Source organism: Balaenoptera acutorostrata, chromosome 17 (assembly GCF_949987535.1).
Source record: "Balaenoptera acutorostrata chromosome 17, mBalAcu1.1, whole genome shotgun sequence".
Classification (NCBI taxonomy): Eukaryota; Metazoa; Chordata; class Mammalia; order Artiodactyla; family Balaenopteridae; genus Balaenoptera; species Balaenoptera acutorostrata.
Window position 1 is genome coordinate 59,667,992 of NC_080080.1, and position 27,648 is coordinate 59,695,639.

Below are 27,648 nucleotides of genomic sequence, written 5' to 3' on the forward strand. Positions count from 1 at the left end.
TACATCCTATAAGGATCAAAGCTGACACTGGTTAAGTATGAAACATACACCTTCTCTTCTCCCAGCCATGTTATGCTAATATTTCAGGCTGCCTTAGCTCTGTGGAGATGAAGGGAGCAGGAGAATCCTGATTTTGAGTTTTGCAATGGAAATGACTGAATAAACGCTAATTGGGATTAAATATGCCTCCAACAGTGTGATGGAGACTTATGATAAAAATAGTTTGGTGAAGAAAATAAATTTACATTTTTGAATTCCAGAGTTTCATGTCTTTGAAATTCAATTCTGCTACATGTATCTATGCAATATGCAAATAAGGAGTGGAAGCTAATAACATTTTCAAGAGAAAACCATGTGATCTTCTGGTTTGCAGTCTTTTTCTACTTCAATCTATCCCTACTACTGCTTAAAGAATATTTTTAAAATACTTCTTTGCACACATCACCTAATCTTCCCAAATCTCAGGGTTGCCCTTAGTTTATAGATAAAATCTAGACTTTATGCTAACCTTACACAATTGTGTTCCTGTGTAACTGTTTCCAACTCTAACTGCTATTTCTCCCTCCAACCCCAGGCAAGATTCTCCCTTTTACCCAAATCTATTAGATTTCTTACAGATACCTTGACACAACTTACCTCTTTGTCTTGGATCGTAATGCTCTTCTCGTCTGGAATGTCTTTTTCCCTCCTTTCTGTATGTTTAACTTTAAATCTCTTTCAAAATCTATACTCATGTCACACATGGTTTATGAAGCTTTCTCCAAATGCCCCAATCCTAATTCCTATGAACTGCTACAGAAATGACAGTTATATACTCACTGGCATGTGGACAATCTGGCTATGCTTTTATCAAGGCTTTTATTTGAATTGCAAAGAGGTCTCAGTTTTTCTCTCTGTAATTGCTCACATTTTGCATGCTGAGCTTCCAGCCACCATAATTCTTTATGGCTCCTAATTTACTTCTTCACAGATTCATGCAATGCTCAATTTAAAAGCTTCCTTCTTTCAATGCATTATCTTTAAAATAACTTTTACTCAGGAATCACTTTACTTTCCCTGTAATATGCTCTCTGAATTGTAGTCAAGAAGTAAGAATTGTAACAAAGATAATCACAGCTTTTAGGGTTAAGAGACATGTACCAGATAGGATGCTACCTGGAAAAGTTTTCCTTTCTGTGCAGAAGTTACCATTATCAAACAACCCTCCCCATCTAGGACAGAGAAGCATGTTTTGTGTGTACTTTGTGTGGATCATAAATGGTTGAGATAATTAATAAGCAACTGATATTAAAAGGTCAGTTAGGATGAACTAATTTTAGCAGGAGTCCTCTTATCCAAAGAAATTGGGTCATATATTTGGTCAATTAACCCAGTCAAATGTGAAATTATGATATGGTTTTGTGCAGTGAAGAATTAAGTTAACTCAAAGACAAGTCTGGCCTTTGCCTTTGGCTGCTGGGAGTTGATCTTTAGTCTACTGGGACGTCCTACCTAATAGAAGTGTCTGTTTTCCTGGAGGAAGGGACTGAAGACTAAAGATATCAGCCTGAGCTTCTAGGAGAGACTGGAGACTAAAGGACAGCCTCATGGGTGGTATGTGATAGAGCCCCAATAAAAACTCTGGACACTGAAGGCTTGGGTGTCCAGAGTTGGTAATACTTCCTGGTTGGCAATACTCTGTACATACTGTCATGCATCAATGCTGGGAAAGTACTACATTCAAGATTCCTTGGGGAGAGGATAGAAGAAACTCCACATTTGCTACCTTCACTGGGCTTCTTCCTTGGTTTGTTTTAACTTGTACCCTTTCCCTGCTGTAAATGATAACTGTGAATATAACGGCATTTAGTAAGTTACTTGAGTTCTTCTAGTGAGTTATTTAACCTGAAGGTGGTTGGGGGACTCTCCTTCCTACTGAATTTCAATCAGTTTTAGAAGTGAGGGTAGTCTTGTGTGCACTGTAATTTTGCAGTTGGCTAAACTCAACACAGGTGTTCATCAGAGATATCCATAAATATTTAAAGTCTACTTCTTCTAGGCATATTGTAATATATATATAGAATGTGTGATAAACTGTTGTTGTTTGAAATGACTGAAATTTGTAGATTGTAACTCCAGTGTAACCTAGACATCTAGCTGATGAACATACAAATAAAACCTTTGGCTTAAACTTAAAGCATAGTAGGGCAAATTTATTTGCCTATATTTTGAAAGGCATTTTCTATGAGTATGGATTCAGTGGTGATAGGTCTGTGGCATCTTTCTTGAATAAATCAATCCCATAACTCACTATCTAGTATCCAATTATTATTTCTCTGAAAGTTGAGCACAATCAATCTCAGAGCAGGATCCTTCTAGATTTCCTCCCTTATTTTTGTACTTGTATTTCATGTGTATATGTAATATTTCCTTGAGTAATGTAATCATAATACAAATACAACAGACAAAATGGTTTGGAACTGCATATGATAAACTCTTATTAGGCATACAATTAAACTGCAAGAGGAAGTATTCAGGCATACAGAAGGGTAGTTTAGGGTTGGAGAGTATTTTGTGTTCTGTGAGCATCTGTATTTAGGTTTTACATAAGAAATGGAAAGTGTTAGTTTATAAGACAAATTAAATGGTGGTCAGTTAGGAGAGCTTCTGCAGTAATTAATTAAAAAGATAAGGTTGGGAGGTCAATATTCATACTTTGATATAGTTCAAAAACTATAAACATCAGACAGTATTTTAAATTACAACACCTGATCTGTTTGCTTTCTTAACCTTTAATTTCTGTTCTGTTTTTCTTTGTTTCACTTAAATTATGGTGTGTCCCAGAAACTTATTATCAAGAGAAAGACTCAACAGCACAAATGAGAAAATAGGAAACTTTTTGCATTATTAACAGTTTAATCTCTGACTCAAGATAGTATATAGTTATAAAATAATTGGCATATTTAAAAAATAAATTTAGAATTCTTAATGTATACCTGAAGAGTGTGAAGAATTAAGCCAATTAATGTTTGTTTCCAACAAGTAGTTATAGGGGAGTGGCTTGATTTACCCATCTGGTCCATTTCTCTTATCACTATGCTTTCTTGTCAATTCAAGTCTAGAAAATTATTGCACACCTAACCACTACTGTTTTCTTTCACCACTAAGCCTATTTTCTCCTTGTTTTATCACCTTATCTAGCAAATGTTGACTTTTCTTTTGCAAACTCCCTGACAATTTTTTTTCATAGGCTCTTCTGTAATCTGCTTTTTTCTCTCAATAAAAATTTTGACCATTTTTCTAGGTCAAGAAATATAGGGCTAAATCATAATTTTTAACTAATACATAGTAACCTGATATGTGAGTGTGTGTCTACACCATAAAATATTAAAAAAAATTAACCAGTTACTTTTCAGTAGAGGGGAATTGGGGTAACTACTTGACTTTGCTCTGCCCCCTGGCCCTTGGCTTAGTTGATTGCTCCAGGGGTGGAAACACTGATGTCCTGAAATTTCACAAGTATATACATAAATTTCACATCTGTTTTCATTTAACTTGCTTATCAATCATGCCCTTTCAATTTAACAACTGTTGTTTCCTTTGAAAACTGGGGAATTTTATCATATCATTGTCTTTATTTTAAAAATAATTTCGTCTCTAGTTTTCTTTCTTCTCTCTATATGAGATTCCTATTACTAGGACTGAGGGTGCTCTTCTTTTTTAAGTTACTATAATTATGTAACAAATTACTTGGGAACTTAGTTCTTCAAAAGAATCTTTTAATTTTACTCATGACTTTGTAAATTGGGTTTTTTGGAAGCACTTTTGGTTAGGCGGGTCCCACTTGGGGATTCTAATGGAGTTGCAGCAGACTTCAGCTGGTATTGTAGTTATCTGAAGACTCTGTTGGGCTGGACATTCAAAATAAATCATTCATAAGGTGGTAATTGATGCAGGCTGTCAGCTGAGAGCTCAGGGGCAGCTGTCAACTGCAGCGGCTGCACGTGACTTCTTCACGTGGATTGGACGCCACTTGATTTCTTTCTGCAGAAATTTGTTGAATTCCCTAAGCTTCTGATGACCCTCACTTCATCATGTGGTGGTTTTGTATTATGTCTTTTGGATATCCCTTTGCTACTACGTTTTTTTAAAATCAATATTTTAAGGAAGCATGACATAGTTACAAAAATGTGCACAGATTTTTTTTAACTCAATGAATTTTCATAAAGTGAACATATCCATGGAATTGGTACCTAGATCAATATGTAGAACATTACCAGCATCACAAAAGTCCCCAATCCCAGTGTCTCTTCTAGAACCCCTCTCCTCTATCCTAATTTCAAATCCATTGATTAATTTTGCTTTCTTTTGGGTTAATTTTAATGGAATCACAGAGCATGTACTCTGAATGTAGCTCTTTTTACTAGATGCTGTGTTTGTGGGAGCCAATCACGCTGTAATATATGTTGATTTATTCACCTTGTTATATTATTACATTGTATGAAATGTCATAATTTAATTTGGCTTTTTTATTGTTAATGTACTTTTTGCATTTTTTGGCTTTTATCAATAGTGACCCTATAATTTAGTAATTCTAGTAGCTTATCATTCTTTTGAATTTTCTACCTACACAATTCATTTGTGAATACTGACTTTACAATGCCTTTATGAAGCTGTTGGGTGGGAGAAAATATAGATGCATTTACTTAGACTGACTTCTTGACCAGAAGTGTACACATTTTACATATAGACAATTTACTAAAACTTCCTTCAGAAATGTTGTATCAGTGTGTCTTCCTGGATGTATGAATAGCTGCTTTGTCATAGGTTTTCTGATATTGTGTAGTTTTCTGTTTTAACTTTTGCCAATCTCTTATCCAAAAATAAGACTTTAAAATTTGCATCGATTATTGAAAATCTGCACTGAACTTTTTTTGTAAATTGCCTTATTATATCTTTTGAACATTTTTCTTCTGACACACCTTGTGAATTAAGTTGTATTTGATGTAGAAGAAATCTGTCATAGAGTGTCTTAAATAGTAAGGGTAGATATCATAGACTCCACAATTTTTTTTTTCCACACTCTTAGCATGTGGCTTTCATCTCATAATTGTCACTTTCTGGTATAAGATGGATATTCTCACTGTTTCTCCAGCAGCAAGAAGGAGATGGGGTAAAGGCTTATATCATTTATGTTTCTCCAAATTCTAAAGTTTTCCCAGAAGCTTTGTCCTGTAACTTCTGCTTCTATCTTATTGTCCAGAACTAAGTCATGTTGTCACCCCTAGCTACTCTGAAGCAGGGAACATACCTCTCTATGGACAGAGGAATTGTCACTTCAAAAAGAATCAGGGGCTGTTTGTAAGAAAGTATGGAAGAATGGATTGGGTAGGCAACAGCAAAATCTTTCACTCTATACCAGTCTGGCTCCCCAACACCAATAGATATCTTCTCATACGTAGGATCTATTTACCATCATCCCAAGGATGTATTCCATGAAAGGCATCTCATGGTCTGGTGACTTATAAGCTAAAAGACAAGTCACCTGCCTCTGATATATTCAATACACACCATAGAGTAATAATTTTATGGTTCTTTCGTAGTTACAGTTAAAATTCCAATTCAGAAAAGGAACAATGGGAACTACACATTGACTACTTTCCTCAGCAAATACCAAACCCTTCAGGGCAGCTATAGTAAAGTCTCACTGGCTGCAGTTGTGGAGTAAGCTCCTTGGCAATACATCAGGTATATTTCACTAGAAGCAGAGCCTGAGATGTTGATTCTTATGCACATCATTTATTGAGACAGTATCCTCAAGAGAATCTTGTAAGGAAATGAGGGAAGTGTGAGGGGAAGGCGGAGGAAGCTAGGCAAAGGGATGCGTTTGTTTAACTTGAGACTCAAGTTCATCCCGGGGGGAGCTTGAGAGTAGGAATGGCACCAGGAAGTTGTCCCTCCTTGAAGCAATGGTGTTGGGCTCTTACACTTGTATCGGTGAGTCCTCAGCTGCTGGCCACCACTCAGCTGCAGGGTTTTGGGTAACCACCCAGACATCTCTGAGTCAGGGGGCTCTGATTGGCAAAGAACAAGTCTCTGGAGGAGGGTGCAGCTGTCAGCCATTAGCAGCCATTTACCCGCACAGCAACTGGCCCTGGTAAAGGAGATCTGGGCAGGTACCAAACAGCATCCGAGAGGTAATCTGGCAACTCCTGGTTCTCTCTCGGAAATTTCTGTATTTTGTTTTCTTTGGCTTCTTCTACTCTATATGTGTTGGGAGGAAGTTGGGGGGAGGATTCCTGTTTACTCCTTCCTTCCATTGATTCTTCTGAGGAGGGCTTAAGGGAGGGAAGGTGTCTTGGTTAATCAGCTTTCTAAGGCCTCTCCCATGGGTATAATTTGGGGGACCTAGAGATAGATTTAGGGGTTCAAAAAAGCTGTTGCAGCCAAGCCTGGGATTTTGTTGGCAAAGTAAGCTCCTCAGAAGAGTTCTAATTTGCTTCCAGTTATGTGCAAATGGATGCAGTTAGAAGGGTTCATATACATGATGCTTAAATATGAAGATTGTCTGGTTTTATTTAATGGCCTTGTCACTCAGTCTACTACCCTAGGGATATATACGGGTATTTCAGCTCCTTGGTGATGGCATTTACTCCACTACTTTCTACTCATTATGAAACTGAGGAACAGAGAAGTTAAATGCCTGGTAGCAGGTCACACACTTGTGTAGATAGCTTCAGTTTTCCTTCCTTCAAGTCCAATGTTTTGATTAAATTGTATTCTCATCAACATGTGATTAAGAGATAACTGTAATATTAATGGAAGCTTATTTTTATTGAGTGCTTACTATATTATAGTTATTATTCCAAATGCTTTACATAATGTAATTTCATCTTTCCAAGAAATCTACAATGAACTTTGGAAAGGTAACATGGCTAAAAGAGACTGAGCTGTCTGAGACTAAGTATAATATTTAGTAGAAAATATTATTCTTCTCAAATTAGACTCCCTAATTCCAAGTATCATTTCCTTGGTCTTCAAAACCATTCTTTTTTTTTTTTTTTTATATATACACTTCCCTTTGACCCTTGTCTGGTCCATGTCATGATAATTTCACATCAAGGCCATTGAAATTGCCACTTTCTGTATTTTCTATAACTGGTCTCATCTTATTCTTAAGGCTTCTTTCCTTCCCAAAGCAGGAACATGTCAACATCGCCATTTAAAAAGAAATCGGTCTCATTTAAAAGTTCTCTTTGTGATAAGTATTTAGTCAATTTAAACTCCCTTTCAGGACTGTTTTTTTCCTCCAGGATTTCATCGCTCCCTTTTTCCACGATTGCAACCAAGCTTGGGTGGAAACTCAACTATCCTTATGATGCTGGGGAAAGAGCCTCTTGTCCTCCTGCTGTCCTTTGGGTCTGCATCAACCTCAGGGGAAGAGAATGCCTCCATTCGTCCTGTTCCTGCGTCTTCTGCTGTGGTCTGCTGAGCTGTGGTCCCATCTTCTTTCGTTCTGGACAGTGTGCTGACACCCGTTGCTGAAATTTGTGGTCCCTGCCTCAACCTTCTAGTTGATGTGCCCACTCCCTGGCATCCTGGCATTTACCAGTCCCCTCACACCCTTGCACTCCACTTGGTGTCATGGGGGCTCCATTTGGACACCTGCACCCAGTCAATGGGCCAGGATGCACTGGTGCAGGTAGATTCCCCTAGAGACCATCTTCTTGAGCCATATTGGAAGAGGTGGGGATACAAGGAAACTGCCAAAATGTTCTTAGATTCTCTCTAAACTTATTTGGAGTCTCTGTCAGTTTTCTATCATGGTTTCTCCTCCCTTTTGCAGGGACTCAGGCAATATCTTTACATGAATGCATCCCTTCAAAGTCTCTCTCAAGCTCCTGCCAAACTGAAACCGAGCAGGACCTGGTGGGGCTCCTGGGCACAGAAAAGTCTTTCTGTGGCCCCCGTTTCTTGGTTACAGGAAATAGGCTTCATTCAGCCTCCATGACTTTCCCTGAGTTCCAACAGGCAAGTTCAAACAGTTGCTAATCAGGGAAGGGGGAGGATGTAGAGACAAAGGAGGGGCAGGCAAGAAGCAATAGTGCAGCCTTGGGGCAGGCTCTTGGTTCCCCCTCAAGGGATAAACATAACAATATCTTTGAGCTGTTTTGCAGATACTGAAATCTCCACTAGGTGGAGAGGTGAACTGTATGCTGCCCACAAGCATGTAGACCCCAGACAGGTTGGAACCAGAAGGTAGATGATGCTGACTCCCAATTACCTCACCACCAACCAATCAGAAGAATGTTCACTAGCTGATCACATCCTCTTTGAACCAATACTATAAAACTCCTCACTACCCCCTCCAGGTCGGGACACACAGTTTTGAGGACATTAGCTTGCTGTGGTCCCCTTTGCCTGGCAAAGCAATAAAGCTATTCTTTTCTACTTCACCCAAAACTCTGTCTCCAATATTTAATTCGGTGTTGGTGTAGAGAGGCTGGATTCAGCATCAAAACCAGAAGGGCATTTCTCAATATCTCTGTAGAGTATTACTTATAGTAATTGTATTCTTAGACCTCTCAGCTTTATTCTTAATACATACAAGGGAGTTGTGGAATTAAGGGAACTTTTTGTTCTCTCATCAAATCCAGGCTTTCAAGACTCACTAAAATGAAACATTTCAGCTCTTATAGCCTGCAGAATAAAGTCTTATCTTTTAAATCTGGAATCAACATCTTTCACAATTGGATTGCCAACCTATGTTTCTGTTTTTAAAGTCTCTGTCTCCAAAAGGACTCATATCTTTTTTCCTGCTTAGACCACTTACCCAAACTGAAATGCCCTTCTCTCTTCACTCTCCTCATCTGCTCACAATTCCCTCCTGAAGAAAACTATTTCTGGCTTCTCCTCTTCACCTTTCTTGCCTGTTTTGTCCCCTACTTGATTAATTTTGCAATCTCCTCCATCATTTTATTTTTCTTTCTCAGCCCTTCTGAGCATTGGCAGTTCTCAGGGTTTGTTTCTTTGTCCTCTCCTATTGTCTTGTGGGCTTTCTTTGGCTGATTGTACCTGCCCCTTGTTCTTAACTACTATCTCTAGCCAATGGCTCCCACGGCTGCATTTCCACTCCCAACATTTCCCTTGAAGCAGGTCATTTCTTTAATGGAGCCGTTTATCTCTTCTGCAGGCTCCGCTGACTGCAGACGTTCAAAGCTGATCTTAAAGAAATGGGGGACAGAAAGCTGTTGTTCTTATATTCTTAACACTTTAAGCCAGTTCTGTTGTCTCAAGATGAAGAAATCTTCAAGAATGATGAAGAATTTAGAATGTAGGAAGTTCAGATTTATGAGTGCTAGATGTTAATTTACCATAGAGGAAAGTCAATAGATGCATGTAGGTTTAACATTCATCCCATCTACCCAAGTTTTGGAAAGAACAACACTATGACTCTTTCATTTTTGTTCTGTTTCATTTTCATTCCTTAAAAACATTTTTGTCCTGATCATAAATCTAATAAAATTTATTACCAAATAATTAGAATAAAAAAGAAAACCAAAAGGAGAAAAATAAAAATGGCTCTTAAGTTCATCATCCAGAAATTAGAACAGGTAAAGTTTAAAATTATATTCCATTCTGATCTTTTTTGTATGAGTATATATTTAATCTACTTAATTGAATGTTGCTTATTTATCTATTTATATTTAGGTAAAATTACCACAATACTAAGTACAGTTCTGTATTTGCTGTTTTCACTACTATTATATAGGGAATATTTTTATGTCCTTAAAATTTCTTGTAATTCCCACTTTTATTGACTGTAATGTGTCCCATGGTCTGAATATACTATAATTTATCTCATTATTCTCCCTTTATTGGTACTTTAGATATTTCAATTTTAATTTTTCTATTTTCAAAACCCATAAGTCAAGAGGAGAGGGCAAAAAAACCCAACTCTGAGAACTGACAAAACTCAGACAGAAGCTGAGAAAGGAAAATGAAATGATGGAGGAGATTGCTCTTTGATGAACATGCTTTACCTATATCTTTGATCTCATGTCTGATTATTTTCCTTAAATTAATCCTAGAAATTGCTAGGACTAAAGTTAGGATTTTTTTTTTCTTTGCCTCAACTAACTCGCCAAGATCCAATCTTTCTTATTCAGTCTGATTTGGAATTAATCAGGAGCCTAGCATGAATGTTCCTGATTTTGTTTTTACTATAGCTTTTCTTTCTCCAAGAGAAAAAAATCAATAACTTGTCTTTGTAAACTACTTGTAAAAAACTTGTCTTTGTAAATTGGCGACAGCTCCAGAAGCACATACCTCTCCACACACCCTTTCTTCAGATTCTTCCATCAGGAACACAGGAACTCCTCCCAGCTCCTGCCTTTGAAAGATGTTTAGGGTTCTGCAGCAGATGAGGCCAGAGAACAAAGTCAATGTTTAAGGGAGGACATCATAAGTATTCTCCTTGGTCCTTTAAAGAGAATAAGATTATGTAACACACAATAGCTTATTGAATGTTTTAGGCATTATACAATGTTCTGGATATCTGTGCATTTTAGACAAAACATGTAAACACAGCCCATTTCATTTAAGGTTTTTTCCTTCATCATAGGTGATACTCTTAAACACATCTTGAAACCAGCTAGGTTTGATTCTTTTGAGTAAAGTAATTGGTTATTATTATGGCCTGAATATTTGTATCTCCCTACAAGTTCATATGTTGAAGTGTTAACTCCCAGTGTCGTTGTATTAGGAGATGGGGCCTCTAGGGAAGTAATTAAGTTTATATGAGATCAGAAGGGTGAGATGGGATCCCATAGGATTAGTGTTCTTATAGAAAAAAAGACACCAAAGAGCTCAGGCTCTCTCTCTCTCCACCTGCACAGAGAAAGGGTCATGTGAGGATATAGTGAGAAACTGGCTATCTACCAGCAGGAAGAGACCTCTCACCAGAAACCAACCTTGCTGCCACACTGATCTGACTTCCTGCCTCCAGAGCTGTGAGAAAATAAATTTCTGTTTAAGCCACTCACTCTGTTGTATTTTGTTATGGCAACCTAGGAGATTAATAGTTACTAACCTAATATCAGACAGAACCTTGGAGCACAGAGAAGACAAAGTGTCACTTGTTGAACACTAAAGAGCGACTAGGCATAAGAATCTGAAAAAAGACTTGGACCCTCATGTGTGGAAATACAATCAGTTTAAATAAATAAAAAAGAACACTAGTTTTAACTGAGATTTTTCAAACTTAAGTGATAAAAATGAATTGTGGAGCTTCTTAAACAACCAAATTCTTGAACCTCAAGCCCAGATTCTAATTTTGTCAGTTGGGTGGGGTCTCTGTGCTTTATTTTTTATTTTAAGAAAGCATCCCTAGTAATTCTGATGATTAATTTGGTTTTGGAACCTCTAATCTAAGAATTACAGTGTTTGCTTTTTACTGCTTTTTAAAGAAAGATATTGTTTATTTTATATTCATCACAAAGTGAGTATAACAACACAGTGGTCAACTGTCTCACTACTAAACAGTCTTCTCTTATAATTAACAAAAAAATTAATAAAAACTTGTGCTCATTCTGTATTTTTATCCCTTCATTATTTTCAAATTCTCTTTTTAGGAAACTTGCCTCAAAGGATGATTCACCTTTTATCCAGCTTCAAAAGAAAACATTTTAGTCTTTGTGCTAATTTCCAGGGTAGGTTTGATTGTTTTAGAGAATTAAAAAAAAAAAAAAACAAAAAACACAATAGATTCATTTTTCCTCCACAGGAATATTTCAGAATAACAGACCTTGAATTCATTTTTAATCTCTTTTGTGCTACTCTTTGTTCTCTTTCTGAAGAAAATTTTCTTTTCTCTCTTTTATCCTTTTTCCCTCTCCTCACCACCTCCAACCGTTTTTGTAACTCTAATTTTTGTGATCTTATTTTTAAAAATTTGGAATTTGATCAAAGCTATTAAAAAGGAGCAAACATTTCCTGAAAAATGCTGTTGTGCCTTGATTTAGAGCTCGTTCTGTATGAATATCATGGATTTCTGTATTTCTCTGATTATTTACCACTGTATGTCTTGGTTTGATTCACAATCAACTAATATCGACTTTTTTAATACTCTAAAAACCATTGTGGGACTGATATTATCATATGTCAAATTGAATCACATAAAATTGCTATGTTTGAAGGTTAAAAATCTCAATTCAGTATTGGCAATTTCATATGATCCAGTCTAATATACTTGTTGGCTGAATAAACTGAATCTCAGATTAAGTGACTTTGCTCAAAATAAAAAACATATTTACCAACATCTGTAACCTGTTTTCTTTCTTCATAAATTGACAACAATTAGATCTTAAGTTGTGTTATTTAATGTATACTACACATGCATACAACTCTGATTCATAGAGCATACATGTTGCATTTGTATTATTTTAACATCAACCAGCCTCTTCTGTGTTGCTCTGTATGTGTACATGGTTATGTGTGAATATACCTTTTTCTTAAAATTAATTAATTAATTAATTTATTTTTGGCTGCATCGGGTCTTCCGTGCTACATGCAGGCTTCTCCAGTTGCAGTGAGGGGGGCTACTCTTCGTTGCGGTGCATAGGCTTCTCATTGCGGAGGCTTCTCTTGTTGCGGAGTGTGGGCTCTAGGCACACGGACTTCAGTAGTTGTGGCACATGGGCTCGGTAGTTGTGGTTGGCGGGCTCTAGAGTGCAGACTCAGTAGTTGTGGCTCATGGGCTTAGTTGTCCTGCGGCATGTGGGATCTTCCCAGACCAGGGCTCAAACCCGCATCCCCTGCATTGGCAGGATTCTTAACCACTGTGCCACCAGGAAGTCCCTGAATATACCTTTTTAAAGTGAGGAATAACTATTATCACTTTTAGAACTTAATATTGCAGTATAAAGAATTTTTAGATTGATCAAAACTACATTGAGGTACTTCCCTGTTGGTGCAGTGGTTAAGAATCTGCCTGCCAATGCAGGGCACATGGGTTTGAGCCCTGGCCTGGTAAGATCCCACATGTTGTGGAACAACTAAGCCCATGCACCACAACTACTGAGCCTGAGCTCTAGAGCCCGTGAACCACAACTACTGAGCACCCGTACCCTCACCTAGAGCCTGTGCTCCACAATAAGAAGCCTGAGCACCTCAACGAAGAGTAGCCCCTGCTCCCTGAAACTAGAGAAAGCCCGTGTGAAGCAATGAAGACCCAATGCAGCCAAGAATAAAAAAACAAAACAAAACAAAAAAACCACACCAGTCAGAATGACCATCATTAAAAATTCTATAAATAAAAATGCTGGAGAGGGTGTGGAGAAAAGGGAACCCTCTTACACTGTTGGTGGGAATGTAAATTGCTGCAGCCACTATGGAAAACAGTATGGAGGTTTCTTAAAAAACTAAAAATAGAGTTACCAGCAATCCCGCTCCTGGGCATATATATGGAGAAAACTCTAATTTGAAAAGATACATGTGCCCCAATGTTCATAGCAACACTATTTACAATACCCAAGACATGAAAGCAGTCTAAATGTCCAGTGACAGATGAATGGATAAAGTTGTGGTATATACAAACAATGGAATACTACTCAGCCATAAAAAAGAATGAAATAATGCCATTTGCAGCAACATGGATGGACCGAGAGATTATCATACTAAGTGAAGTAAGTCAGGCAAAGACAAATATCATATGATATTGCTTGTATGTGGAATCTTTTTAAAAAGACGCAAATGAACTTATTTACAAAATAGAAATAGATGGCTTCCCTGGTGGCGCAGTGGTTGAGAATCTGCCTGCTAATGCAGGGGACACGGGTTCGAGCCCTGGTCTGGGAAGATCCTACATGCCGCGGAGCAACTAGGCCCGTGAGCCACAACTACTGAGCCTGAACGTCTGGAGCCTGTGCTCCACAACAAGAGAGGCCGCGGTAGTGAAGAGGCCCGTGCACCGCGATGAAGAGTGGCCCCCGCTTGCCGCAACTAGAGGAAGCCCTCGCACAGAAACGAAGACCCAACACAGCCAAAAATAAATAAATAAATAAATAAATAAATAAATAAAAAGAAAAAAAAATAGAAATACATTCACAGACATAGAAAACAAACTTATGGTTACCAAAGGGGAAAAGGGGTGGGGGAGGGATAAACTAGGAGTTTAGGATTAGCAGATACAAGCGACTATATATAAAATAGATAAACAACAAAGTCCTCCTGTATAGCACAGGGAACTATATTCAATATCCTGTAATAAACCACAATGGAAACGAATATGAAAAAGAATATATATGAATATATACTATGAATCACTTTGCTGTACACCAGAAACTAACACAACATTGTAGATCAACTATACCTCAATTAAAAAAAAAAAGAATTTTTAGATTGGACTGCTTTGTGTATTATATTGGAAAAACCTAATGTGTAAAGTATAAAAGAGATAATGTTATTTTATTTATGTTCTACTTATTATGTCTTGCAGATATTGCAAACAATCAGACCAAAAGAGAAGTAGTCATAGCACAAGATCCAAGTCCTGGAAACTTTTTCTAATAAGATTGAAAATTATGGAAAACATTATGGGCTGGAAGAGAGTCTATACTAGAGCAAAATTCCTGAACTTATAACTGTTAAGGTACATTTACTGTTTTAACAACCCAGTTCATCCAATCTACCTGTATTCATAACCCTTTCCATGTAACTTTGCCATGAGCAAGTTGGTCTGCCCTTCCTCTTTCTTCGTTCTCCATCTAACTTGTTTTGGCCAGTAGAATGAAGTAGAAGTGATGGTGTGCAGCTCCAAGCACAGGACTCACGAAGCCTTGCACATTTCTGCTGCTAGAGAAGTGGTTCTCACCTGGGGAAATTTTTCTCCCAGGGGAATTTGGCAATTTCTGGAAACATTATTAGTTGTCACGATTTGGGGGATTCTACTGGCATCTAGTGAGTAGAGGCCAGTGATGCTACTAAACATCCTGTAATGGACATGACAACTTCCCACAAGAAGGAATTATTCAATCTAAAATAGAAATACAGTTGAATTTGAGAAATTTTGTTCTTTATAGACTCTGTCATAATGCAAGAAGGACGTGCTTGGACTGACCCTCAGGGCTTAAGAGGAAGATGAGAGACACAGAAAGCAGAATTAACTTGTAGAAATATGAGCAAGCCTAGTCAAGATCAACCAACACACAGCCTTGTGACATATGAGATTTAATCATTATTATTTTAAATAACCAAGTCTTGAGATGGTTTGTTATGCAGCAATAGCTAAATGATACAACTTTGCAACAAAGAAAAGCTGAATATTGAGTGGCAGAGTCACAAGTCAGTATGCCATGTTAATCAGTTAGTAACCAAAGGATAAAAATTAACCTATTACAACTCCTATACCCTACACATATTAAAGCACATATTTTTTATTTTGGGGGAAAATAAAAGCAGTTTTAAGATTTGTACAATAAATTTATTTCACAAGTCAAAGGATAAATAATAATAGTATGTTAGCATAAGTGAGAACCTCTGTTCTAATTAAGCTATTTGTTATTAAGTATAGCATATAAAATTCAATTAAATCTGTATTTATTGAGTGCCTTCATTGCCAGGCATCATTATGAACACTGTAATTATACAGAAGAAAGAAACATATTCCCTGGCAAAATAAGCTCCCCACAAAGTTGCTATATTAAAAATATTGTGTTTGTGTATATTTAACTAGTGTATCTTATTATTGGTTGAGGAAGAGCATCTAACTTAAAACAAACAAATCTATTTTTGGAGGCAGAGTTATAGCTCAGAATATTAATTTCTGCTTCTTCTGAGTTTTTGCCCCTCTCTTCTACTCTCTATTATTAAGCTGGGGGCTATTTTTACTTCCCTAAGCTACACTGAAATAGAAAAAGACTCAAAAAGATACGTGTCCAAGTACAAGTCAGAATGACACACCTATGTACTAATGGAGGTATATTTTTCGTAGTTAAAGATTAGTAAGGCAAGGGCAGTGGGAAAGGCGGACTATACCTAGAGAAGAAGAGTAGAGGGGCCTGATTCCACAAAGGAGAGGACAAGGTTGGACTTTTCTATTACAAATACTGGGGAGCAAAACTGAAAGAGTTCATTGCTAGCTATTCTCCAATATGTGTTCCCCCTCCTCCTTACTGACCCATTGTCTATAGGCAAATGGAAAACATACTGGAAGTTTAACTGAATGAAAACTGGAGGTCTTGGAAACCTGGTGAGGAGATGGGAGTTTAAAAAACACTTCACTTCTGACCAATGCAGAACTAATCAGAATCCATTTGGACTTTCCCTATGACCATTTGGACTTTCCCTATGACCAGGTACAGCTGGGGACATGTATATATGTATACATACACACATATTTCATGCTAATTCAATATTTAAACATTTCTCACCTTTTCATTTTCAAAATCTTCTTTGTCAATTGCACATATAATCAAGTTTGTGATTATGCCTACTGACATCTGAAAATATGGAATATCAGAAATGTTGTTTTTCTTATATCTATAGTTATCCAACCTATTTCTATAATGGCAAGGCAGAATCTCCTGTAACATGGTTTCTATACCTCCCATAACAGAAGCTCTAAAAAGGCTTCAAATTAGAGGGATCATGCATTTTTCCTGCTGCGACATCAAAAGCTGGTGAGGTACATAGACCCCAGTGTGACTGTCAGTGATCCCCACTCCCTGGTGTTTATGCCTGTTGTAAACACTCTGCAGAAACGGTTGGACCCTGCATCTGAAATCTGGTTCAGAAGTCAAGAATGATGATGTCATACTTACACCAGAGAGTATGAAAAGGTGTATCACTCACATAAAGAGGCTTTGTAGGAGAGCAAGACAGGTGTCTCAGGCTGGTCTGACAATGGCCTCACAGAGCAGGGAAAGGAATTTTGTTTGGGGTTGTTATGGAAGTTAGAGCGGGTACTGAGGTCAGTGTTCTCACATGTAGACAGGGCTTGTGTGATGTGACTTTCCCACAGGCTCCAAAGGAAGGACTTTGCTATCACTTGCTCAGATGTGAGCAGAAGGGGAAGAAGGAAAGGTGAAGCATAAAAGTCGTCTGCAATAAAACATCAAAAATGGAGTCAGGCTATTTATTACCATTCTTTTGTGTAATCCATTCCCCTTGGGTGTGAGTGGGACATGTGACTTGTTTTGAACCAATAGAATATAGAAACTGGGAGGGGCTGTCACTCTTGTGATTATGTTATATTATACTGTAAAGGTAAGGATAGTACTCCCATGATTCTAGCACATTATCTATACACATTATGACTCCAAGCAGACTCAGTCTGCTCTCCTGCTGACCTTGAGGAAGCACACTGCTGTGTTGTAAACCACCTATAGAGAGGGTCACATGGCAGGGAACTGTGGGCTGTCTATAGGAACCTAGGGTTTCAGGTCTTCAGCTCCAAGGAACTGAATTCTGCCAACAGCCACAATCGTATGAGCTTGGAAGAGAACCCTGAGCCTCAGATGAGATTCCAGCACTCCTGACAACTTGACTGCAACCTGTGAGGCCCTGAAGCAGAAAACTGTGTCAGACTCCTGATCCATGGAAACTGTGAGATACTTAAATGTGTGTTGTTGTAAGATGCTAAATTTATGGTAGTGTATTCCTCAGCAACAGATAACTAACGTACCAAAGGACAACAATGTTTTTCTTAGTTCCCTCCCCATGTCTTTTGATACAAGGAAAACATATCAGATTTGAAAAAAAAGATATTTCATAAAAAAATATTTTTTTGAGTAAATGGAACATAAATTAAAGCCAGAGGTGGAGGGTTTTAAACATAGCAGAGGGTTTCATAATGGAATGGAAGGAAAAGAACTGTAAGGTGTAGTTACAGCAACAATGGGAAATTAATACATCTTTTTTATACATTCCAGAGAAAAGAAAAATAGAAGGCATTAATTCTATGTAATCCTTTACCTAAACCAAAAAATGAATCTCTTAAAAATATCCTGGATTATTTTTTCTATTTCCCTTCAGTATGCTGTTATGGTATTGAGACATGTTCCCTTTGATTGTTGGTAAAATGTACCTTTTTCTTCATGACTTCAAGAAAAGTTTCTGTGAAAGCTAGAAACTAACACTCTCAAGACAAAGCATGTTATTCCAATAGTGAGCAAAAGAGAATAAAGGAAGCAAAGGGTTTAAATTTCCAAGGTCAGAACATTTTCTAAATAATAACTTTATGTCACTTTTAAAAAGAACTTTTGCTCTTTTTATTTTTATAGCTTGGGAGTGTTTGGAAGCTCAGGAGTGAGGGTGTTTCACATGAATTTCTATACACAAAAGGATGGCCACTAGTAAATATTCTCAAGCTTTTCTTGCAACCCATTCAAATCAACAAATCAAGTGTGCTTTTGTGATAATAGTAAATATTTTGTAATTTTAAAAAATAAGTGTTGTGATAAATAATAAATATATGAAGCACCTTAAAATGCAGTATAGGCTAAGGGCTAAAATGTTACTGATTCGTTTATATAAGCCTAACATGCTAGTCTGTACTAATGACACATAGCGTAGCATTAAAGGGCAATGTGTTTCAGGACAGAGGTTGTTCCCAAATTCTTTCAAGTGTGATGTGAGGGCTGTCATGCAAAATTCTCATTCCTAAATATATCCCCAGAGCAACAGAGCCTAACCTTGAAGATACACAACAGATATTTACTTAAGAATATATGTTGCAAAGAGACATTTAAAACAAAAATAATTTTTATATGAGCATATTTACTAATCTACTCATTCAGAAAAGCTTGATGGTGTGGCAAAAATATAGTAAAATATTACAGATATTAGAACCCACGAGTTTGGGTTAAAATCAGGTTTAGCTTATGGTAACTAGATTTATCATGGTGATCATTTTGAAACGTGTAGAAATATTGAATCAATATGTTATGTACGAGGAACTAACATAGTGTTGTAGATCAATTATACTTCAAAAACAAACAAACTCATAGAAAAAGAGATCAGATTTGTGGCTACCAGAGGTGGGGGTAGGGTAGGGAAAAGGGGAATAGAATGAAGGTAGCCAAAGGGTACAGTCTTCCAGTTATAAGATAAATTGGTACCAGGAAAGTAATATACAACATGATAAATATAATTAACACTGTTGTACTTTATATATGAAAGTTGTTAACAGAGTTAATCCTGAGTTTTCATCACAGGGAAAAAAAAATTTATTTCTTTAATGTTGCAACTATATATGATGTATGTTCACTAAACATTGTGGCAATCATTTCATGATAAGTCAAATCATTATGCTGTATATCTTAAACTTATATGGTAAGTTATATTGTAAGTCAATCATATCTCAATAAAACAGTAAAAAGAACAGGTTTAATTTCTTATAAAATTCTTATGAACTACTTATGAATATCATATCACTCTCTCTGGCTTCCAATTTCTTCATTTGTAAAATAAGGATAAAATCCGCCTTATGTAGGAAGTGGTATTGTCTTATGATTAAAGCACAGACACCCATATTGCGTGGGTTGAAATTTTGGCTCACCCACTCACTCCATGTCTGTGGGCTAGTTACTCAGTAACCCTGGGGAATAACTTTGCCTTTGTTTTCTCACAGTATAGTACCTACGTGGTAGAGTTGTTGGTAAGATTGCATAGAAAATATAAGAGCACCTTGTGCGTGCTCCGTCTGTGTTCCCTACCGTAATTTGGTTGTGGGGAGGAATGGATGAGATCACATGTGAAAAACACTTAGCACTCAATATCATTCAGATTCATTTATTTGAATATTATATAACATAAATATGTTATAGATAGGTATAACATTTAGTATATTGTATAATGTTTCCTCAATTTTAGAACACAACTTTTTTTCATATTATTACATTTCAAATATTGGAATGTATCTTACAACTGACTTTTATGTTTAACATAGTGCTTTTTCCCCAAAAAACTAATATTAAATTTGTGATGGTGTCTTACAAATGAGGAACTAATACACATATGTATGTCATATATATATGTATGCGTATATCAGTCAGGACATTTCCTTACTCACCTCTGTTTCCCAAGGGCCAGCACAGTGTGGGCCCTTGTATTGGTGTTTGCTCAATAAACGTGTGTTACACTATAAATAAATAACAACATCTCCAGATTTAACCTGGCCTCCCCTTTTCCCACTGCCCTCTCCCCCATATTTCAGTCTAGCTAAGAACACTTTTGGCTAGTGGTTTGCTTTTAGATATAATACTGGGCTGCCTTTGCCTTTGAAATAAATACAAATCTCATCACATTTGAAATAGTATCTATTCTAAAACCTAGATTCCTGCTCATATCTCTACTTTGGGCCTCTGACTGTTATCACCTTTCAGTTTCCACTCGGCAGGCAAGCTCCTGCTCCAACATTCCTGTCTGGTTCCCTGGCTTTCTCCCCATCTCCTTTCCAGCAGAGCACAGACACTGTGAGGCTGAGCAATCAGGAGAAAGGACATGGGTGTGTGAGCCAATGTGGGCAGGGTGTCTGCAGGAAACCTTCCTGTGCATTTTTCTCTATTTTTGCCCTCATGACCAGGAGCCTCTTTTTACTCATCTGTATACCTTCAAGGCACAGTACAAGGCCTGACCCACAGTATGTAATGCTGTTGAATTGAATTATTAAACTGGAATAAGCCACAAATTGTTCATTCATGCCTGATTTCTTGGTTGACCATCTATTGAGAACTATGAGTTAGTAGCTGGAGAAAAAAAGATGAATAAAATTTCTTTCCTTCCACAGAAAGTCTCACAATGAGTGGGGAGATAGATTTATAAACTCATAATTATAACAACAATAATAAAACACTCAACATATTTATGTATGAAATGTTACAAAAGCAGATAAGATGGAATGATTTACTCACTGTTTGTGGGAGAGAGGAAAAGTGAAAACGCAGTTGGATTTTGAAGGAAGACTATGCATTTTAGAGGCAAAAATTTGAGCCAAGGAAATTACAGTATGATCCAGCTCCTACTGGACATCCTACTTGTTCACCCAAGGGAAACGAAAACATATGTCCACACAAATATTTATGTACACAAATGTCATAGCAGTATTAGTCATAATAGCCAAAAAGTAGAAACAACTCAAATGTCCATAACTGACGAATGGAATAAATTAAATGTGGAAAATGCATATGATGGAATATTCAGCAATAAAAAGTACTGATATATGCTATAATATAGATAAATCTAGAAAACATTATGCTAAATAAAAGAAGCCATAATAGAATTCTTTAAAGAACTTTTAATATATAATTCTCTTTACTATATGAAATGTCCAAAATAGGCAAAACTGTGGAGGCTGAAAGATTAATGGTTGCCTAAGCCTGGGGGTGAGATATTGAAGAAACATAGAGAGTGATTTTTAATGGGAACAAGGTTTCTTTTGAGTGTGACAAGAATTTTCTAAAATTGACTGTGGAGATTGTTGCAGAGTTCTGTGAATATATTAAAAAACATTGAACTGTGTACTTCAAATGGCTGGTAAGTGAATTACATCACAATAAAATTGTTACACAAAAAAAGGAACAAAAAAGAACAGGCAATCCAAATATTTATTATAAATGTTCATGTGAAATTTTTACAATTAAGATGTTTAATTGTTATACTGCAAAATAAATATTCTTAAAATAAACAACAAAATCTGTAGAGAAGAAGAAGTTGACAATACATGAGAGAGATGGAGGGGAGAAAGCAGATAGAGGAGAAATCTCTAGACTGAGGTTCTTGAAAAAGTTGTGAGCAGGTAGCATCTGGAACACAGAACGATAACATTTTCCACTATGAGGGGGAAGGATGCAAGCAAGGATAGGCAGGAAAGTAGGTATACTAATAGGTGGGGCTACAAAGAGTTGAGAATGTTTCTACCAAATGGATTCTATTGCCTCTGGGAAGCATGGCATCTTCTGTGAGTGTTGAAGGAAAGAGGAGGGCTGAAAGATTGCAGAAATAGCTGCCAGAGTGACAAAGCAGATATTCACCCAGCATTTTATTCACCCATCTGTGCCATAACAATGCTGATAAAATAAAATACAAGAAATAAGTGGACAATCTTAACATGAGGCTTAATGTGGACAAAACTCCAGGAAATAGAACATCAGTTTTCATAATAATCTTAATGTTGTCATGAAATGGAAAAAATTAATTATGAAAAACTCAAAACACTTTCCTTGAATATGATTCCATTTATATGATTCCATGTTCCATGCTAATTTAACTTTTGCAAAAACAAGTAAATTCCTTTTTTAAGGAAGTCCAAGTCAAGGAGAAAATTCTTTACAACAAAGTAAATGAGGAAACCTTCTAGTAGGCGGAGGAGTAAGACATGGAGATCACCTTCCTGCCCACAAATACATCAGAAATACATCTACATGTGGAACAACTCCTACAGAACACCTACTGAACGTTGGCAGAAGACCTCAGACCTTTCAAAAGGCAAGAAACTAACCACGTACTTGGGAAGGGCAAAGAAAAAACAGACAAAAGAATAGGGACAGGACCTGCACCTCTGGGAGGGAGCTGTGAAGGAGGAAAAGTTTCCACACTCTAGGAAGCCCCTTCACTGGCAGAGACGGGAGTGGCAGGGGCGAAGCTTCAGAGCCACAGAAGAAAGTGCAGCAACAGGGGTGCAGAGGGCAAAGCAGAGAGAATCTCGCACAGAGGATCGGTGCCAACCAGCACTCACCAGCCTGAGGGGAGCACCACCTAAACGAGCTCTAGAGATGGGTGCGAGCTGTGGCTATCAGCGCGGACCCCAGAGACGGGCATGAGACGCTAAGGCTGCTGTTGCAGCCACCAAGAAGCCTGTATGCAAGCACAGGTCACTCTCCACACCTCCTCTCCTGGGAGCCTGTGCAACCCGCCACTGCCAGGGTCCCGTGATCCAGGGACAACTTCCCCAGGAGAACACACGGCGCGCCTCAGACTGCTGCAACGTCACGCTGGCCTCTGCCACCGCAGGCTCACCCTGCATTCCATACCCTTCCTGCCCCCCGGCCTGAGTGAGCCAGATCCCCCTACTCAGCTGCTCCTTTAACCCCGTCCTGTCTGAGCGAAGAACAGACACCCTCAGGTGACCTACACGCAGAGGCAGGTCCAAATCCAAAGCTGAACCCCAGGAGCTGTGCGAACAAAGAAGAGAAAGGGAAATCTCTCCCAGCAGCCTCAGGAGCAGTGGATTAAATCTCCACAATCAATACCCTGCATCTCTGGAATACCTCAATACACAACGAATCATCCCAAAATTGAGACAGAGGACTTTGGAAGAAACTGGAACCTTGGGGTTTGCTTTCAGCATCTAATTTGTCTCTGCTTTTATGTTTATCTTAGTTTAGTATTTAGAGTTTATCAACATTGGTAGATTTGTTTATTGATTTCGTTGCTCTCTTCCTTTTATATATATATATAGATATATTTTTTTCCTTTTTCTCTTTGTGTGAGTGTGTGTGTGTATGCCTCTTTGTGTGATTTTGTCTGTATAGCTTTGCTTTTACCATTTGTCCTAGGGCTCTGTCTGTCTGTTTTGTTTTTTTTTTTTGTCTGTTTTTTGTTTTTAGTATAGTTTTTAGCACTTCCTATCATTAGTGGATTTGTTTTTTGGTTTGGTTGCTCTCTTCTTTCTTTCTTTTTTAAATTACTTTTTCATTTTTCAAACTTTGTTATTTTAATAAGTTTATTTTATTTTATTCTTTCTTTCTTTCTTTCTTTCTTTCTTTCTTTCTTTCTTTCTTTCTTCATTTCTTTCTTTCTTCTCCCTTTTCTTCTGAGCCGTGTGTCTGACAGGGTCTTGGTGTTCCGGCCACGTGTCAGGCCAGGGTCTCTGAGGTGGGAGAGCCGAGTTCAGGACATCTGTCGACCAAAGATGTACCAGCTCCATGTAATATCAAATGGCGAAAGCTCTCCCAGAGATCTCCATCTCAATGATAAGACCCAGCTCCACTCAACGATCAGCAAGCTACAGTGCTGGACATCCTATGCCAAACAACTAGCAAGACAGGAACACAACCTCACCCATTAGCAGAGAGGTTGCCTAGAATCATAATAAGGTAAAAGACACCCCAAAACAGACCACCGGATGCAGTCCTGCCCACCAGAAAGACAAGATCCAGTCTCATCCACCAGAACAGAGGCACCAACCCCTCCACCAGGAAGCCTACACAACCCACTGAACCAACCTTACGCACTGCGGGCAGACACCAAAAACAACGGGACCTATGAACCTGCAGCCTGCGAAAAGGAGACCTCAAACACATTAAGTTAAGAAAAATTAGAAGACAGAGAAACACAGAGCATATGAAGGAGCAAGGTAAAAACGCACCAGACCAAACAAATGAAGAGGAAATAGGCAGTCTACCTGAAAAAGAATTCAGAGTAATGAGAGTAAACATGATTCAAAATCTTGGAAATAGAATGGAGAAAATACAAGAAACGTTTAACAAGGAACTAGAAGAACTAAAGAGCAAACAAACAATGATGAACAACATAAGAAATGATTTAAAAATTCTCTAGAAAGAATCAATAACAGAATAACTGGGGCAGAAGAAAGGACAAGTGACCTGGAAGATAAAATAGTGGAAATAACTACCACAGAGCAGAATAAAGAAAAAAGAATGAAAAGAATTGAGGACAGTCTCAGAGACCTCTGGGACAATGTTAAATGCACCAACATTTGAATTATAGGGGGTGCCAGAATAAGAAGAGAAAAAGAAAGGGACTGAAAAAATATTTTAAGAGATTATAGTTGAAAACTTCCCCAATATTGGAAAGGAAATAGTCAGTGAAGTCCAGGAAGCACAGAGAGTCCCATACAGGATAAATCCAAAGAAAAACATGGCAAGACACATATTAATCAAGCTATCAAAAATTAAATACAAAGAAAAAGAATTAAAAGCAGCAAGGGAAAAACAACAAATGACCCACAAGGGAATCCCCATAAGGTTAATAGCTGATCTCTCAGCAGAAACTATGCAAGCCAGATGTGAGTGGCAGGCCATATTTAAAGTGATGAAAGGGAAAAACCTACAACCAAGTTTACTCTACCCAGCAAGGATCTCATTCAGATTCAACGGAGAAATTAAAACCTTTACAGACAAGCAAAAGCTGAGAGAATTCAGCACCACCAAACCAGCTTTACAACAAATGCTAAAGGAACTTCTCTAGGCAGGAAACATAAGAGAAGGAAAAGACCTACAATAACAAACCCAAAACAATTGAGAAAATGGTAATAGGAACATACATATTTATAAGCACCTTAAATGTAAATGGATTAAGTGCTCCAACCAAAAGACATAGACTGGCTGAATGGATACAAAAACAAGACCCATCTATATGCTATCTAAAAGAGACCCACTTCAGACCTAGGGACACATACAGATTGAAAGTGAAGGGATGGCAAAAGATATTCCATGAAAAAGGAAATCAAAAGAAAGCTGGAGTAGCAATTCTCATATCAGACAAAGTAGACTTTAAAATAAAGATTATTACAAGAGACACAGAAGGACACTACATGATGATCAAGGGATCAATCCAAGAAGAAGATATAACAATTGTAAACATTTAGGCACCCAACATAGGAGCACCTCAATACATAAGGCAAATACTAACAGCCATAAAAAAAGGGGGGAAATTGACAGTAACACAATCATAGTCGGGGACTTTAACACCCACTTTCACCAATGGATAGATCATCCAAAATGAAATACATAAGGAAACACAAGCTTTAAATGACACATTAAACAAGATGAACTTAATTGATATTTATAAGACATTCCATTCCCAAGAAACAGAATACACTTTCTTCTCAAGTGCTCATGGAACATTCTTCAGGATAGATCATATCTTGGGTCAAAAATCAAGCCTTGGTAAATTTAAGAAAATTGAAATTGTGTCAAGTATCTTTTCCAACCATAAGGCTATGAGACTAGATATCAATTACAGGAAAAAATCTGTAAAAAATAAAAACACATAGAGGCCAAATAATACACTACTAAATAACCAAGAGATCACTGAAGAAATCAAAGGGGAAATCAAAAAATATCTAGAAACGAATGACAATGAAAACAAGATGACCCAAAACCTATGGGATGCAGCAAAAGCAGTTCTAAGAGAGAAGTTTATAGCAATGCAATCCTACCTCAAGAAACAAGAAAAATCTCAAATAACAACCTAAACTTACACCTAAAGCAATTAGAGAAAGAAGAACAAAAATACTCCAAAGTTAGCAGAAGGAAAGAAATCATAAAGATTAGATCAGAAATAAATGAAAAAGAAATGAAGGAAACATTAGCAAAGATCAATAAAACTAAAAGCTGGTTCTTTGAGAAGATAAACAAAATTGATAAACCATTAGCCAGACTCATCAACGAAAAAAGAGAGAAAACTCAAATCAACAGAATTAGAAATGAAAAAGGAGATGTAACAACTAACACTGCAGAAATGAAAAGGATCATGAGAAATTACTGTAAGCAACTCTATGCCAATAAAATGGACAACCTGGAAGAAATGTACAAATTCTTAGAAAAGCACAACCTTCTGAGACTGAACCAGGAAGAAATAGGAAATATGAATAGACCAATCACAAGCACTGAAATTGAGACTGTGGTTAAACATCTTCCAACAAACAAAAGCACAGGACCAGATGGCTTCACAGGTGAATTCTGTCAAACATTTAGAGAGGAGCTAACACCTATCCTTCTCAAACTCTTCTAAAATATAGCAGAGGGAAGAACACTCCCAAACTCATTCTACGAGGCCACCATCACCCTGATACCAAAACCAGACAAAGATGTCACAAAAAAGGAAAACCACAGGTCAATATCACTGATGATCATAGATGCAAAAATCCTCAACAAATTACTAGCAAACAGAATCCAAGAGCACGTTAAATGTATCATACACCATGATCAAAGGGGGTTTATCCCAGGAATGCAAGGATTCTTAAATATATGCAAATCAATCAATGTGATAAACCATGTTAACAAATTGAAGGAGAAAAACCATATGTTCATCTCAATAGATGCACAAAAAGCTTTCGACAAAATTCAACACCCATTTATGATAAAAACCCTCCAGATAGTAAGCATAGAGGGAACTTTCCTCAACACAATAAAGGTCATATATGACAAACCCACAGCCATCATTGTTCTCAATGGTGAAAAACTGAAACCATTTCCACTAAGATCAGGAACAAGACAAGGTTGTCCACTCTCACCACTATTAGTCAACATAGTTTGGGAAGTTTTAGCCACAGCAGTCAGAGAAGAGAAAGAAATAAAAGAAATCCAAGCTGGAAAAGAAGAAGTAAAGCTGTCACTGTTTGCAGATATGATACTATACATAGAGAATCCTAAAGATGCTACCAGAAAACTACTAGAACTAATCAATGAATTTGGTAAAGTAATAGGATACAAAATTAATGCATTCCCATACAGTACTGATGAAATATCTGAAAGAGAAATTAAGGAAACACTCCCATTTACCATTACAACAAAAAGAATAAAATACCTAGGACTAAACCTACCTAAGGAGACAAAAGTCCTGTATGCAGAAAACTATAAGACAGTGATGAAAGAAATTAAAGATGATACAAACAGATGGAGAGATATACCATTGTGAAGAATC